Here is a 15,699-nt window from a genome sequence, read left to right as displayed (position 1 = left end):
ACTAGAGTCTGTTGTTGGAGGTCCCCAGCTGTGAAAAATTCACAGCTGAACTATAATTTTTTTGGACTTGATATAAAGCCCCAATATAGGGATTGACCTGCAAGGCCATGAAGCAAGTCCATGTGGGAGATGAGCAAACAGTCCTGGTTATCCAAATTCTGGCCTCCTGGTACTTCCTGTTCTTCGTGATGGGCATCAGCCTATGCCCACTCTTGTCCCTCTAGACCAGTATTCTCACCTCTGTTCAGAATCACAACTAACTGAAGGGAAAGTGCAAGAATGATAACCTGGGAATTCTCTGGTGGTCCAGTGGTTAGGACTCGGCGTTTTCACTGCCGGGACCCGGGTTCAATCCCAGGTTGGAGAACTAAGATCCTGCAAGCTGTGTGGCATGGCCAAATTAAAACTTATAATAATAATAACCTGAATTTCATATTCAAAGCAGGCAGGGCAAGAGGCCTGGAAGATGGGAAGAGTTTAAAAAGAATCCTTCTTTCCTTTTTCTAAGGGAGAAAGCAGGGAATATTCTAGGATTATGTTTCTTCTTTACCCTTCCTCAATTTTCTTCTGACTTCCATTAAATATCACATCTGTTGAATATCTTTTGAGCTCAAGACACTGTGCCAAGCATCACTAAAGGTGCAAGGATGGGTGAGCCATGGACCCCTTTCTGGTAGGAGTTCTAGGAGGGGTCAAAGAACAAGTATTAAACACAAATAACTCTAGTAGAAGGCCCATTTGGTAAATCCAAAGATAGTGCTTGAGAGGCTCAAACAGGGAGAAATGTGCCCCCCTTGAGAAGGATCAGGAAAGGCATCTTGAAGAAAGTAACATTTGAAATGGGCCTTGAGAAATGAATAAAATTTAATTAGTGGGAGGAAGATTGAGGGTTGGATGAGTGTGTCTAGAGGAGGAAACAGCTGGAGCAAAGGTCCAAGTACAGAGGGCCTGGTAAGGACTGAGAAATAGCTAGGAGCCTGGGGGTGGGGGGAGGGGCTGAAGTGTATGGTGAGTATAGAGAGGCCCCGGAGCAATACTCTGCTCTTCTGACATCACTAACATAGCACATCCTTAGAGCATGTGCCTTTCAGAGCCAGTGATTGGGCAGAATATACATTACATGATAAAGAGCAGATGGCAGGGTTTTCTGCCTATGTTTCCTATCCTACCAACATGTACCTATGTTTCCTCTTCCCACTATTCATATTTCTCCCTCCTTTCTTTCCCAACTATTATAGGAAGCAAGCTTGGCCTTCCACATCAGTAAAGGCATCTCTATCTATTCTGCTTTGGAAGAGATAGCATTGAATTTTTTTTTCTTAATACATTTATTTATTTATTTATTTATTTATTTATTTATTTATTTATTTATGGCTGCGTTGGGTCTTCATTGTTGTGTGTGGGCTTTCTCTAGTTGTGGCGAGCAGGGGCTACTCTTCATTGCGGTCCATGGTCTTCTCATTGCGGTGGCTTCTCTTGTTGCGGAGCATGGGCTCTAGGCACATGGGCTTCAGTAGCGTGGCATGTGGGCTCAGTAGTTGTGGCTCGTGGGCTCTAGAGCACAGCCTCAGTAGTTGTGGCACACGGGACTAGTTGTTCCACGGCACGTGGGATCTTCCCAGACCAGGGCTTGAACCTGTGTCCCCTGCCTTGGCAGGTGGATTCTTAACCACTGTGCCACCAGGGAAGTCCCACATTGAATTTTTAAATACACAGACAATTTTTCCTTAATAATGATTAAGAGAACTATACTACAAAGCTACAGTAATCAAGACAGCATGGCACTGGCACAAAAACAGAAATATAGATCAATGGAACAGGATAGAAAGCCCAGAGTTGAACCCATGCACATATGGTCACCTTATCTTTGATAAAGGAGGCAAGAATATACAATGGAGAAAAGACAGCCTCTTCCATAAGTGGTGCTGGGAAAACTGGACAGCTACATGTTAAAGAATGCAATTAGAATACTCCCTAACACCATACAAAAAAATAAACTCAAAATGGATTAAAGACCTAAATGTAAGGCCAGGCACTATAAAAGTCTTAGAGGAAAACATAGGCAGAACACTCTATGACATAAATCACAGCAAGACCCTTTTTGACCCACCTCATAGAGAAATGGAAACAAAAACAAAAATAAACAAATGGCACCTAATGAAACTTAAAAGCTTTTGCACAGCAAAGGAAACCATAAACAAGATGAAAAGACAACCCTCAGAATGGGAGAAAATATTTGCAAATGAAGCAACTGACAAAGGATTAATCTCCAAAATATACAAGTAGCTCATGCAGCTCAATATCAAAAAAACAAACAACCCAATCCAAAAATGGGCAGAAGACCTAAATAGACATTTCTCCAAAGAAGGCATACAGATGGCCAACAAACACAGGAAAGGATGCTCAACATCACTAATCATTAGAGAAATGCAAATCAAAGCTACAATGAGGTATGACCTCACACCAGTCAGAATGGCCATCATCAAAAAATCTACAAACAATAAATGCTGGAGAGGGTGTGGAGAAAAGGGAACCCTCTTGCACTGTTGGTGGGAATGTAAATTGATACAGCCACTATGGAGAACAGTATGGAGATTCCTTAAAAAACTAAAAATAGAACTACCATATGACCCAGCAATCCTACTACTGGGCATATACCCTGAGAACACCATAATTCAAAAAGAGTCAAGCACCCCAATGTTCATTGCAGCACTATTTACAATAGCCAGGACATGGAAGCAACCTAAGTGTCCATCGACAGATGAATGGATAAAGAAGATGTGGCCCATATATACAATGGAATATTACTCAGCCATAAAAAGAAATGAAATTGAGTTATTTGTAGTGAGGTGGATGGACCTAGAGACTGTCATACAGAGTGAAGTAAGTCAGAAAGAGAAAAACAAATACTGTATGCTAACACATATATATGGAATCTAAAAAAAAAAAAAAAAAAAGGTTTTGATGAACCTAGGGGCAGGAGAGGAGTAAGGATGCAGATGTAGAGAATGGACTTGAGGACAGGGGGAGGGGGAAGGGTAAGCTGGGATGAAGTGAGAGAGTGGCAGTGACATATATACACTACCAAATGTAAAATAGATAGCTAGTGGGAAGCAGCCGCATAGCACAGGGAGATCAGCTCGGTGCTTTGTGACCACATAGAGGGGTGGGATAGGGAGGGTGGGAGGGAGACGCAAGAGGGAGGGGATATGGGGGTATATGTATACGTATAGCTGATTCACTTTGTTATAAATGCAGAAACTAACACAACATTGTAAAGCAATTATACTCCAATAAAAATGTTAAATAAAAAAAAAAAACAGTAATGAGTGAGAGAAAACGTTATGTAACACTGGCTTCAAAAGTAAATATCCAGTGTAACATTACAGTTTCTCAGAGTTGCTCTGGCTCTAGCTGTGTGTGCTCTGATGCTAATAAGCAAAACAGGTCTTACCAGCTATTCAAAAATCCTAAGCAAGTAGCATGTCTGAACGAAGACTATTTTGACTACTTTGCATAAAAAATTTAAACGTTTGGTGACATAATATTTTGGTGACATAAGTATTTAAAGAAGTATTTGGGAGAGGAAACTACACCATTCAATTCTTCTGGAATTTGGGGAAGTCCCATGGCTGCCTTGACTCCAGTGGGTGTTCTTGGCATGATTCCATTTCTAGGTAGAGGATTGTTCATCGAAAGATTCAGTCTCCTTATTTGGGAGAAACCGCAGCAGCAGGAAGGCTCACCAAGTCAAAACCTGGTTATGTTAAACCTGATTTGACACGCTTTCATATGGGGAATACCTATGTAAGCAGTCCCCTCACTGCTTGGGGAATGAAAGTGAAAAGTGAGTGAATCGGGAAGGAAAACATCTAGAAAGACCTCCCAGCTCATAAAATTCCCCACGTAGCATTAGAAATTCACTGAAAGTTCTAAAATACAGATCCCTCTTGGAAGAGTTGAACCCGTTTCTCATTTGAGTGATACAAATTACTCAGATACATTTTACTCTCATTTCACAAGTTGAGCCCGGGGATATGGAAGCATTTGGAAATATTGACAAGAGGTTAGTGGTGGGAAGGGAAAGGTTCATTTTTAAGCAAGAGATGTTTGCCTGTCTGTTATAGATGGTTTTGTTTTGTTTTGTTTTTCTTGTAGAGGAGACACTAGTACTATTACATGGTCTTTATAACACCGAATGAGAGACCACATACAGGGTTCTGGAAAACTCCAGGAGCTGGAAGGACTCTAATAGCAGGGGTAATTCAGGCCCTGGGTGGTAGGAGAGGGAGGCTGGGGGATGGGAATGTTGTAAACCCAACATTACCTACTTCAAAATGTTGCCCAAGGACCTGGTGGTAGGAATCACTCCTTGACATTGAAGAAAACCTGCTAACTGCTTGTTTCCCACTCGATGTCTGAATGGCTTTAAGTAAGTATTGTAGACCTGTTTTGAATTTTTTCCTCTTCCTGTGGATAATGAGAGGAATCTGGTAGACAAGGCAGGCTCTTGTCCTTATCCTAGTTCTGGCACAAATGTGCTGTGTGATACTGGGCATATTGCTTTAACCTCCCTGAGCACGCTTTTTTCCCCATGTGTAACAGAAGAGGCGATAATCCCTGTCTTGCAGGTTTAATGTGAGAACTAAATAAAATAATGTATGTTAAAAAAAATCTCAGCAGGATACTTTCCGTAAATACTATTATTTCTTTTCTATAATGCTTCATTCCATTTTGGAATTCTGGGAGGGCAGTCTCACAGTGAAGAGCTGTCAGGGCACTGGGGTTATTCTTGATAGGGTCCTCCAGGTCTCAGCTACGGCCCACACCTCCAGGGCCCTGAAGCTGACTCATTCTCTCGGGGGATCTGGGAACAGAAGAAGGAATGGACTTCGGTTCAGTGCCAACTAGAGCAGAGCCTTTCCAGAACTGTCCCCAGCCCAAGGCGTTTCCCTGGAGCTGGAGCAGCCCTGAATGGAAGGGGCCTGGCTTCTCTGGGTTTGGCCTGCGTTGGAGTTTCCAACGAACTCTGCCAGTGTCCTGCCAGACGTGATATGCTGCGCCCTTTTTCCTCAAAGCTGTTTATGGTAATTAATCAAGGCATTTTGGAGCAGGAATTCTTCACGGAGAGGATATTTCCTACAAACATTTCAGCCTGTAACACATCTTCCAAGCGCAAAATATTTTATATGTTCTCACCCCTAAAACTTTATAAATTACCATTCAAGCTGGAAACAGCTGATGATTTATACATGTTCTTTAATTGAATGTCATTTGAGGTGAAAAAAAAAAATCAATCGTTATCCAAGCAACCATCTAATATGTTATAGAATTAACTCCAACCTCTCTAATTTGTGTGGTTAAAAGCACTTTTGGAAACTATAGGTTTTCTTTCTCTAAAGAGAAAAAATAACTGGAGAGTTGCTGTGTGCAGATGTGTTGATTCGTTTCTGTGCATGTTTCTTTGGGAGGGTCAAATAAAATTTCTGGAAGAATATTTTTAGTAGATGTATCAATTCCTTTATTTTATGGTAATTTGCAAAATGTAGTTTGTCTGACACAGCAGGAGACTGTAAACCTTGAGAGTGACACATCTAAGCTTAATCTAGCTCCCCACACAAAGAGGAAGATCAACCATTGGGCCATGATACGAAGGAGTGGCGTTTCTGGGGGAGGGACAAGGAGGCTGACATCTTTTGCTACTGCTTAGAATTCCCTTTGGGAGGGGAGGGGAACTTATTTTGCTCTTCAGATCGTCCTTTCAATTTTGTTTTTCTTTCCTTTTTTTTTTTTTCTTACGAGGCTGGTTCAAAGAGGTGGGACTGAAGTACTTGTCAATCAGAAGGGCCCCTTGGACCTTTGGAAGTCCTAGAAGGAACTGAGTAGGGCTCTGGGAAGGGGAGACCGACCAGCAGTTCTTGCCCTGGTACAGAAGCACGCTCTTGCCTTGAATTTGTCTCGTGTCCTCCTGCATCTGGAGACAGAGAACCCTGGGGACACGGTCTGAGTGGGGGCCTATAATAGTGATTCTCAAAATGTGGTCCCCAGGGACTTCCCTGGTAGCGCAGCGGTTGAGAATCCACCTGCCAATGCAGGGGACGCGGGTTCGAGCCCTGGTCCGGGAAGGTCCCACATGCCACAGAGCAACTAAGCCCGTGCGTCACAGCTACTGAGCCTGCGCTCTAGAGCCCGCGAGCCACAACTACTGAAGCCTGCGTGCCACAACTACTGAGCCCGCATGCCACAACTGCTGAAGCCTGCATGCCTAGAGCCTGTGTTCCGCAACGAGAAGCCACCACAATGAGAAGCCCATGCACCGCAACGAAGAGTAGCCCCTGCTCACCGCAACTAGAGAAAGCCCACACCCAGCAATGAAAACCCAATGCAGCCAAAATTAATCAATCAATCAATTAATTAATTAATTAAGAAAAATGTGGTCCCCAGACCAGCTGCATCAGCATCACCAGAGAACTTGAAAGAAATGCCAGTTCTCAGGCCCCGCACCAGATGTACTGACTCAACATCTCTGTGCGCAGAGCCTAGTAACCCATGTCTTAACAAGCCCTCCGGGTTTTGCTATTGTAGATTAAAAGTGGAGACCGCTGGCCTCAGAAAACCTATTTCTAGGCTAAGTCTTCATTACTTAACTAGGCACAGCTAGAGGGGCTGTGCCTGCCCAGCTCCGCAGAGTAGGGAAGAACTTCAGCAGGTAACAAAGCATGTGGGCACAGATGACTCTGTCCTTTTGGACCTGCGGCAGCAGTAAGTATCTGGCTGAGGAATCAGGATTTTGAATCAATCTGCTTCTTGAATATTGGAGGTAATATTAATAGTATTTTTTAGTTAATGAGCCAAGACATTGACAGGGGCCTGAAAGTTACTAGATAGCCAGGCCAGAATAAAATGTAACAGTCACTGTAGGTAGCCAGCAAGGTAAAGGCTGGATAATGGAGCCAAACGTTTGAACTGTTTTTAATCATGCTTTTAAAGTGAAGGAGTATTTCCCCTTCATTTCACTCCGCTGTTTGTTTTACTGGGAGGAGAGTGCCTTACAAAGCTAAGCGAGGTTGAAGAGCCTCAGTGCTGGTACCTACCACCTGGATGGCCTGAGGCAAGTTGCTTAACCTCTGAGACTTATTTTCATCATTTATAAAAATAGATTAATACCTAGTCTTCAGTACTGGTGCAAGGTTAGAGATTCCAGGGAACCCCATTGATCTGCCTTAATGGAGGAGGGCAATAGATCATCCAAAAAGAATGGCTTTCTCTTTGGCTTGGGAGGCATCACGTGATTCCTTTTTTCTTAAAGATTTATCTTCCTAATTCTGTGCTTAAGTGGAGATGAAGATTCCCTTCCATGGTGGGAATGATTCCCTTGTATTGGGGGAACACATTTGTGGCTGGAGTTTGCCAAGGAGACGTGCAAACCTTTTGTAGATAACTGAGGGTTGGCTGTCAAATTATGGTCAGTTCAAAGGTCATAGGTCATTGGAAATACTGTCTGTGCTGGTTTACATTCCAGCTGGTGGCCCCCGTGTGCCTGATGGAGGGTGACCAGAGCAGGGGATTGGGAAGTGAGCCTGTGCTCAGGGAATAAGGCGGGCCCAGGTTGGGGGCAGGGGTTGGGCAGAGAGGACACACTTCCGTGTTGATGGCGGCCGGTTCTCATAAAGCAACACCAACGATTACTCCAGAGACACCTTGGGCAAAACAGAAGGGTCATTACACCTCAATTTTGTCATCTGCAAAATAGTGATATAGCCTGTGCCTCACATCTCGTGGTCCTAAGGATTAAATGAGATGGCTCTACGTAGCCAGCCCATAATAGACTACTTTCTACTGGAGGAGTCTCTCTAAATCCTGTTGGCCTTCATTACTTTTCATGTTTCTGTGTCTCCCTGTTTTCTCCCAGAAAAGCACCATTCTCAATCTGAAAAGCATAAGAATAGATGATTTCTGCCTGATATGTCCTACTACAGTCTGCCAAGAAGAAGATGTCTTTATTTCTTGAGGAGAACTAACCAATTATTTCTCATCTTCATACTCCAGAACACAGTGACAGGCTGGTCCTTTCTTTCTTTTTGGGTGAGAGAGGCATGCTAGGTTCTGAGTTCAATCACGAACCCAGAAAATCTCCTGAAGTTTTCAGGCCCTCATTCTGCTCCTGTGTTGAAACAGGGAAAGGACATGTGTTTTGTCTCATTTTCTTAAGAATCTTGTAGAGGGTAACTTGTATTTGTTTGTTTGTTTGTTTTCTTGAAATATGGTAAATCAAGATTTTCCTTGATGGTTATTTTATCAATCCCGATATTTTATCGAGTGCCATGTTAACTCATTTATTTATACTTTCTGTTATTTCATGCAAAATAGGGCCTATGGTGAAATGGCAGCATGGTGATGTGGAAATTATGCACGCTCTCAAGTTCAATAGGCCTAGGTTCAATTGACTCAAGAGTCTGTTGGATGCCAGCTGCGTGACTTCAGAGAAATCACTTAACCTCTCTGACCTTCAATTTCCTTATCTATAAAAGGAAAATGAATGTTGCTATTTCATAGGACTGTTGTCTAGGGTAAAGATAATATATGAAGGGACTTTGCACAAAGTAAGTAGTAAACAAAAAATAGCTGTGATTAAATCCTAGCCCTAGAAATTATAATATTCATCTGAAAGTTTAACAAAAGTGGTGCTCTTCACAGTAACCCTTTGAGGCACTCTTGTTTTCTTTTTATAGACAAGGAATGGGGGCACGGAGGGGTGATGTACAATAACATGCTCAGAGGTGTGCTTCTAGAGAATGAAAAAAACCAGGATTCAGCCCAGATTTTTTGGGACCCTAAATTTAGGGCTCCTTTTACTCTATCCCAGCTGCCCTCTCATGATGAAAACTTAATTCTCTGTGGTATAATGAGACCCAAAATTGTGAATGCCAAAAACAGACACTTTGCCTGTTCCTCTTTAAAGCACTGATTACCTTCTGCCTCACTGGATAATTACTTATGCATATGCAATAGTTTATCTGTTAGCCTATGCAAAAAAAAAAAAAAAAAAAAATCAAATCAGAGCCTGACTGTGGGCGTTGTTGTGTTCTCTGTAGCATCAGCACAGGGCCTTGGAGCCAGTGGGCCCTCAACATATGCTCATTGAATGATATAGAGCTGAGTGGTGGAGACTTATACCCAGCACCAGCATGCCAGCACATTTCTCTTGTGTGTCTTGCAGAGTTTGTTTTAAAAATAATTTCTTACACCTGTCTCTAGTCCCAAACTGCTTGAGGTGGTTTATTGCTCAAATTAATCTGTACCTGACTTCGCTGACTCACCTGGGGAGAGCAACAAGTTCACACACCGATGTGAATGAAGAAGAGGGAGGGGACAGGCTTCTTATAATTTAACAAGGACGGGCACTGACATATCAAAAAAAGGTGTATGCAAATGAAATGTTCTGTTTAAATAAATCAATTAACACAAGTCCATGTTGCAATCATTTCCAAGCAGTGCTCTGACAAAAATTTATGTAGTTGAGGGACTTATCAGATAACAACATCTGAAAGCATTAGTCCGCTCGGCTCAGTCATCCTGTGGGCTCCTCATCCCACCCGATCCTGCACACAAGCAGCTCTGCTCTTAGTAAAGGCTTTAAGCTATAAACGATTCCACACGTACAGTTACAGGGTTGCTTCTGGTCCATTTCATGCTATACGGACTTGCTCTCCTTGAGAACGGAATTAGTCTCAGAACTGACTTCGTGACTCCCCAGGAGGAGAACACCAGTCAGACGTATTCAACCCAGCCAAGGATTCAGTGCAGCAAGAGGGCAAATTTATACTGCAGCTCAGTCTTAGTGGATGTGTTTTCAGAACTAACCAACTCAAGGAATAAATTAGGGTCTCAGTGAGTTTCCTGTGGGGTGGGGTAAAGTGGCTGTCAGGGCCTTATGCTTGGGACTTGGGAGTCATCATTTTCTTTTTCCAGTTAAGCGACTGCTTTTTGGCTGGACGCTATTACTTAAGTTCATTGACTGCTCTGTGCCTTGATTTTTTCATTTAGAACAGTGCTTCTCAACTGGGGGCCATTTTGTCCCCCAAAGGACCACATGGCAAGGACTGGAGACATTTTTGGTTGTCACCAGCAGGGGAAGGGATGGTGGTGCTACTGGCATCTAGTGGGTAGAGGTCAGGGAGGCTGCTAAACGTCCCAGATAACGCAGGGTGGGCCCACAACAAAGAATTATCCAGTTCAAAATGTCAGTAGTGCCAAGGAGGAGAAACTCCGCTTTAGGGAAACAACCCCCTCGAATCACCCCCCCCTTGAATGGAACATTAGGAGATTTGACTTTTGTAGAAGACTTTGAGATCCTTGGATCAAAGTTGCTGTGTAAGTTTAAAAAAAAAAATCGTGTTGCTACAAGTCCCCAGGCCTCAGTGAAGCTTGCTGACAGGGTCTGACTCAGCTCCTTCCCACATTTTAAAGGGTTATTCTTTGCTCTCCTTGGGATTTGTCTTTTTTTTAAAGCTTGTTTTTCTTCCTAAGTACTTTATTTTTTTTTAATTAATAAATTATTTATTTTTGGCTGCGTTGGGTCTTCGTTGCAGTGCACGGGCTTCTCATTGCGGTGGCTTCTCTTGTTGCCGAGCACAGGTTCTACGTGTGTGGGCTTCAGTAGTTGTGGCACGTGAGCTCAGTAGTTATGGCGTGCGGGCTCTAGAGCGCAGGCTCAGTAGTTGTGGTGCATGGGCTTAGTTGCTCCGCGGCATGTGAGATCTTCCCGGACCAGGGCTCGAACCCGTGTCCCCTGCATTGGCAGGCGGGTTCTTAACCACTGCGCCGCCAGGGAAGCCCTTCCTAAGTACTTTAAATTTTAAAGGTTTGGTCCTGAACCACTTAGTTATCTAAGTTATTTTTGGCTTAGTTCTCAAGAGTCCCAAAGAGAACTTTGCAAACTGGTCTTGGTTCTAGACTAAAGGAGATTATTTTCCTGGGGTCAAGGAACCCGGTAAGTCTTTAACAATGATCCTATTACTGGCTGACTCAACAGCTCACCCACGAGTGAAAAAGAGTTAGGTTAGTAAGAGCAAACTGAGTCTTTTCATTGGCTCTTCTCCTTCCTTTGCTCCTGGAAAATTCTCTTCAGCGGCCCGTTGGGATTCACACAGAGAATGACAAAGAAGGGAAAAAACAATTTCCAAAGCAGGCGCTCACAAGAATCGTATTTATTTTTTCTGGAACCATCTAGGAAAAAAAGAAAACAACCAGACAAGACAGTTTTAAACCAAGCCTGCTTCTGATTTAAGTCATTTCCTTTCTGCTAGCCTGTCAAAATTCAACTGCGTCATATCAGGTCGTTCTGAAAACCAGATTGGTGCATGAGGTATTTTTGGCACTCCCTGGACTTTGGCAGACTCTAGAAAATATGAAACGTGTCAGAAATCTGGGAGTGGGGGGAATGGAGAAATGGACTTCATTTTCATGGAAAGTTGGTTGTGTGCTTAGGTCGCTGAGAATATTTTTCCTATGAAAAGATGATTTAACGAAGGCTGAAGATGAGGGGGGAAAAGTTAAACCACTGATGATCAGGCAAAGAGATAGAATTTCTATCTAAGAAAATTTATATTGGCCTAGAAACCTGTATTTCATTATCCAAGGAAGAGCATTCTACCAGCCCTGTTAATAATACTTCATTACTGTTCAATGATTTCCTTTAGTGGATGGCAAGAGTCATTAAAAAACTATCGTTGTTGTGAATTACAGCATCTCTCTTAGCTTTACCTTTGATGTGCCTGAGACTGACATTTCTTTACTTTTCTTCCTCCCACTGTTTGAAGGGGATTATGGGTGTACAATTGGCTCCTGGCGATGACACTAGCATTATGAATAACGCTCAGGGGCTAGATCTAGGACGCTGAGAATTGACTGTTGGATTCCCAGAACATTTTGCACAATGACGTCTGTGATGCCAAGTCAGCAGAGTGACTGTCAGAGGAAATGTAGGCAGCAGAAATCCTTTGGAAGAAGGCGTTAAAAACTAGATATGTAGACAGAGAATTTTGCTGTAGTATCTTCCTTGTGTTTGCATTGTGGTGTGGTGGTGTTTACCTTGCCATAATTTTGTTATTCTTTATTTGTAGAATTATACAGCTTGAAAAAATATTCTCTTGCTGCTACTTAAATGTGATCTCTCTTGGCTTCGTTTGTAATTCCTGTAATCAGCCATGGGATTGGCAAAAATTCATGACTTATCAAGAAACCAGCCGTCACATCTATGTGCTTGTTTAGATTGTTCTATTCCGTGTAGATGGGAATTAAATTAAAGAAGAAAGTAACTTGATCTGATTGGTAGAATGTTAAGGTAGGAACGAGCTTTCCCTTGTAGGCTGGAGGTGTGAGCAGGGAGGTTTAACTCTTGTAGGAGCAGAGCAGAGATGTGGTTCAGGAGTACTGGCTATATCTATAGTGGGGAAAAGAGCCTGCTAATGCTGGGATTTTTTTTTTATTGAAGTACAGTTGATTTAAATGTTGTGTTAATTTCTGCTGTACAGCAAAGTGATTCAGTTACACACACACACACACACACACACACACACACACATATATATATACATACTTTTAAAAAATATTCTTTTCCATTATGGTTTATCACAGGATATTGAATATAGTTCCCTGTGCTATGCAGTAGGACCTTGTTGTTTATCCATCCTATATATAATAGTTTGCTTCTGCTAATCCCAAACTCCCACTCCATCCTTCTCCCACCCCTCCTCCCCCTTGACAACCACAAGTCTGTTCTCTATGTCTGTGAGTCTGTTTCTGTTTCATAGGTAAGTTCATTTGTGTTATATATTAGATTCCACCTATGTGATATCTTATGGTGTTTGTCTTTCTCTTTCTGACTTACTTCACTAAGTATGATAATCTCTAGTTGCATCCATGTTGCTGCAAATGGCATTATTTCATTCTTTTTTTATGGCTGAGTAGTATTCCATTGTGTGTGTGTGTGTGTGTAAATACACCACATCTTCTTTATCCATTCATCTGTTGATGGACATTTAGGTTGTTTCCATGTCTTGGCTATTGAGAATAGTGCTGCTATGAACATAGGGTTGCATGTATCTTTTTGAATTAGTGTTCTGTCCAGATATATGCCCAGGAGTGGGATTGCTGTATCATATGGTAATTCTATTTTCATTTTTTTGAGGAACATCCATACTGTTTTCCATAGTGGCTGTACCAACTTACATCACCGACAGTGTAGGAGAATTCCCTTTTCTCCACGCCCTCTCCAGCATTTGTTATTTGTAGACTTTTTAATGATGACCATTCCAACGGGTGCAAGGTGGTATCTCATTGTAGTTTCGATTTTCATTTCTCCAATAACTAGCGATGTTGAGCACCTTTTCATGTGCCTGTTGGCTATCTGTATGTCTTCTTTGAAGAAATGTCTATTTAGTTCTTCTGCCCATTTTTCGATTGGGTTATTTAATTTTTTGCTGGGATTTTAAAAAAATGACCTTAAAAAAAATGTTAGTACCAACTTAGGATAACGTTGTCTTAAAGGACGCGATAGTAAATATTTTAGGCTGTAGGCTGTACAGGCTCTGTAGCAACTACTTAACTCTGCCGTTGTACTGTGAATGCAGCACAGGTAGCAAGGAGATGAATGGGTGTGGCTGTGTTCCAATAAAATCTTACTTATGGACGCTGAAATTTGAATTTCATGTAATTTTCACACTTTACAAAATAACATTCTTCTTTTGATTTTTGTCAACCATTTAAAGATGTAAAAACCATTCTTAGTTTGCAGACGGAGGTGGCACAGCAGACTTGGCATGTGGTCTGTAGTCTGTATACCCCTGGTTTAGAGGGAAACGCAGTGACTTTGGAATTAGATAGACTCAGGTTAAAAATCTGGCTCCACCCATGACTCACAAACTGCTTGGTTTGGCTGTGGGCAGATCACTTTTCTAAGCTTCAGTTTCCTCACATGGAAAATGCAGATAGTACAGTCTCCCATTCATGGTTATTATGAGTATAAAAATAACAGCATAAGTAAAATGCCTAATACGCTGCTCTCCCTTCACAAATGATAACAAGATAATAAAAACTATTATTGTTAACTGCATGTAGCAAAATTCAGTCACTCACCTTTGCAATATGAACATACCATTGTAGTTTTCTTTAAAGGTAGCATGAGATCAGGTTTTCTCAAGTCAGTTACTTATTTTTGTTCTACAAGGATTTTCTTCATCCAAATGCATTTCTGTGGTCTCCTGATGGAGTCTACAGATCCAGACGTAATACGTATGAACCCAGATCTATATATCCTTTCCCACATGAACAGATAAATAAACATTCAAAGCATGTGTTTCTTGAACCTTCTTTCATTACTCCAGGGAGAATCTCATCAGGTTCACACTGCAGTGTAAACCTGGGAGTTGCTTTGGTTCTGGTTTGCCTTTCTCATCAGACTTGGCAGGACAAGTCTTTGGTTTCACTTTAGTGCCTTATGTTTGTGACAGAGCAAGAGATAACATGAGAAGAGTGTTTGCCTGGCTTTTGCTAGATGATGTAAATGGAAGAAACTTTATTCAGAATAAGTCTTCGCATCGAATTCAAGGTACAAGCATTTCTCCAACCCCATAATTTGGGAAAATATCTTCCCAAGAGAACTTCCAGCCTCAAAGTTTACATTCGGCTGAACCCAGACACTCAAGTAGACTTTCCATTTGAAAGAAATACCTTTGTTTCTCCATCTCTTCTGACAGTACCCAACCAAAATCTGAAGAACGGTATGCCCTATGGGGCCAGCATTAGGGTAAGACAAATAGGACACTCGTCTTGGGGGCAAAATTTAAGGGGTGCCAAAAGAACTTAGTCATCAAGTTAAATGATATTTTAATGCAATACTTAAAAAAAATTAAAATCCATTTGAACAAAATCCAACTGAACAAAATTTCAAAATTTTACCTAAAGACAGGCTCAGGAGCAGTGCTGGCCAAAACATATTTCAGCTTAAGGCCAAAGAAAAATTCAGTAATACTGAGCCAATAAATCTTTTTTAGACCCCTTCATAACTATTTCTCCCCTGGAGGCCATGCCTAAAGTTATTACTGTGATTAAAAACATTCGCTTAGAAACAGTTGGTTCTGTTGCACTGTTTTCCTTTCTTCACTGCTTAATCTCTCTCTCTACATTCTCTTCTCGGACTATATTTTCTCTCCTTTTTATTTTGTTATCACTCACATTTCTTTTTGCCACTTTCTTTATACACGTCAGCTTTGACCCATTTACTCTTCCTCAGGTTTTGCAAGGAAAACGATCAAAGAGCTCTTTCATTTATAACAACTGAGTGGTTTCCTATCAGTCAATACTAAGTCCCAGGCAAAATGCCTTTCGTCGATGGTGGTATATGTCCTCTTGGCTTGAAGCCACCATGGTGACCTCTTTAACAATTCTCATGGTTCCCTCGGGTATGGAAGTCCAATCTGGGAAACTCTGAGCTACATGAAAGCTGATAAACTGCAATAAGGTCTAAGGATTTCCCTTTATTCTATCGGTGGCAATCTTAGAGTGAGTGTTCATGAATGCAGGGGGCCACTCCTCCATGATTCCTGACAGTTACCAGCACATTCTGTAGAAAGGACGTTTGAGAACCAAAAGTTTGAAGTAAGCACGACGTGGCTGTGTCAGACCATTAATTTGGCA

At 41.9% G+C, this 15,699-nt stretch overlaps 1 long non-coding RNA gene across 1 annotated transcript in view; it reads left to right on the top strand.

Moving 5' to 3' along the window:
* The window catches only part of LOC309627823, a 108,657-nt gene that overhangs the window by 17,698 nt on the left and 75,260 nt on the right, over positions 1–15,699 (top strand). The gene's annotated exons all lie outside the window — the stretch shown is intronic.

This window comes from Balaenoptera borealis (assembly GCF_965194805.1).
Source record: "Balaenoptera borealis genome assembly, chromosome: 4".
NCBI classification, from domain to species: Eukaryota; Metazoa; Chordata; class Mammalia; order Artiodactyla; family Balaenopteridae; genus Balaenoptera; species Balaenoptera borealis.
Note: the sequence above shows the minus strand (reverse complement) of the source record. Positions and strands in the feature narration are given on the sequence as shown.